Here is a 2,343-nt window from a genome sequence, read left to right as displayed (position 1 = left end):
GCATGTCGCTCTGGAAAAATCTCCCCCTACGCCTGTGAAACTGCTCATGACCACCAAGGTTCGTTGTTCGTTTCTTTGGCATTATCGGTAAACTTCGCCTTTAAGCCCCGGTCACAAAGCGCGTACGATTTCTTGCGATGGTATATTCCGCATATCGTACGATGAGCGCAGTAAATCGCAGCAAAATCGTAAGCAAAATCAGCCATCGCAACGCATCGGATGCTGTTCAAAATTTTTCCAGCGTCGTACGATTGTTCACTTGTGTCTCTTTTGAATACCCGCCTGGCCGCTTTTGTGCTTCTTTAACCAACAAAATGTGGACTTAGCTGTTGAATACCTTCCTATAATATCTTTAACTGTAAAAATAGATTAAAAGAGACCATGACAAGAGAGCATTACAAGAAAAGTTCAAATCAAGCGTGAGTACTGGTATGATTATCTCGGCCTGCTTGCCGGCTCTACGTGTCAGGCTCTTTCGAAGATCGTATCATGATATGCTATCAACAAAAAGATGCCATCATACAAAAATCATATCATAAGCATTATATCATATATATTTCCGACTCATAGAGCCTGCCTTTATGTTCGAGTTGTCCCCATGGTTATTGCGATTATGGTAAACTGACCCAAGACCGACGAGAGCTGAGATTTGATCTAATTATAAACTCACGTGCATGAAGCGATCAAACAATTGTCTGCATCACCTGTGCGGGGCGCGCTGTTCTCTGGTTGCGACTGTGGCAGTTGCGACTGATATATTTTCCCTTTTCGTCAACATCGACAATATCAGGGAAAACTGAAACCATCGCAACATGCTAACAATTCATAAATCTATAACCTCATCAGTAGACAAAATTTGCCGTAATGCTATGGGGGCAAATAAAATCTTACGACGATAGCGAAATTTTGAACATGTTCAAAATCCATTTCAGCTCTATTTTTCGTCATAGGACGCTCCTCGATTTACTATGATTTACTGCGATTGACGCAGATACGCTCTTATGACCTCATCGTACGATGCACTACGCTCTTTGTGACCACGGCTTTATATATTTAAACCATTGCTTCCAATTCTCCCCCGACTTACGACGCGCTACGCTTATACCACGCATCGCAAGGAATCGCAAGGAATCGTACGCGCTTTGTGACCGGGGCTTGAGGCGTAACACTCCAGTATTATACAGCGACTAGCTTAAAGGTGCAATGTACTACAATTTAGTTGCGTAATACCAGACTGTAAGGTTTGATCCACTCATTTAAAATTGAGCGACTTTCTGGGGGAAGAGCGAATACGGCCGAAGCTTGTCGACGATGGCCTATTAAGTCTAATTACTATTCATCTTCCACAGCCAAATGTGCCGAAGGAGAGATCTACGCACCCTACGCCTGTGAAAATGTCACGTGTAAAGGTTAGTTGTCCGTTTGTTTCACACAGGTTATTATAATAACAGAGTCATTACGCATAACATGCCAGTTTTGTACAGCAACTAACTTATAGGTACGTACGATATACAAGCTGCGTAATGATCAGACGGTAAAATTGATCCACTCACACCGGGAAGGGCCCCTACTCTTTTCGGGAAGTGCCATATGCTCTCAACATGCTCCAGGTGTGGGTCTCCCTAATACCCCAGTCACATGATATACGATATTCGGATGTATCTCGCGATCGCTGGAAGGTCGGCTGATTTTAAGATCTTAAGATGGTCTTGCGTATTTTTTGCCCAAAAATTGTCCCTGTCACATATAAGGGAGGCTCGTGCGATCGTCTGTGAATACATCTATGATAATGAACCTCCCATGACGGACAAGGTAACACAAAGCGTTCCTCACAAAAAGGCAAGAGATCAATAAATGTTGCTTATTTTGTTGTCGGAATCTTTTCAACCAATGAATGGAATGCGCGGGCATAATAGAAATGACACAAGACAGGCAAGTGTGCCACAAAGCCACCTACATACTACCACTTGCACAGGGGCCACAATGTTAGAATTACCCTCACATTCCCAGAAATTCAATATTTGTAAACAAACGGAAGTCGGGCGAAGGTCGCCGGAACGTCGCCCGACCCCGGGCGTTCGCCATCCGATTTGCGCTCGATGATTAATAACTAGGTCTGTGCTGGATTAACGCACGACTATCAATCGAATGTCGACCGACACCCTTGCAAGGTACGCACGATCTGCACGCACGATCTGCGAATCGGTAACGAGCTCTGCGATCTCAGAGATCTTCTGCGACTTGTCGCTTATGTTAGGAACATGTTTCACTGCACTGCGACCGTCTTACGACCCCTGAAAATCGCCGGCGATCCCTCAAATATCGCAAGATGTTGCTGATAAC

Source organism: Branchiostoma floridae, chromosome 14 (genome assembly GCF_000003815.2).
Source record: "Branchiostoma floridae strain S238N-H82 chromosome 14, Bfl_VNyyK, whole genome shotgun sequence".
Lineage (NCBI taxonomy): Eukaryota > Metazoa > Chordata > Leptocardii > Amphioxiformes > Branchiostomatidae > Branchiostoma > Branchiostoma floridae.
This window is presented reverse-complemented; position numbering follows the sequence as displayed.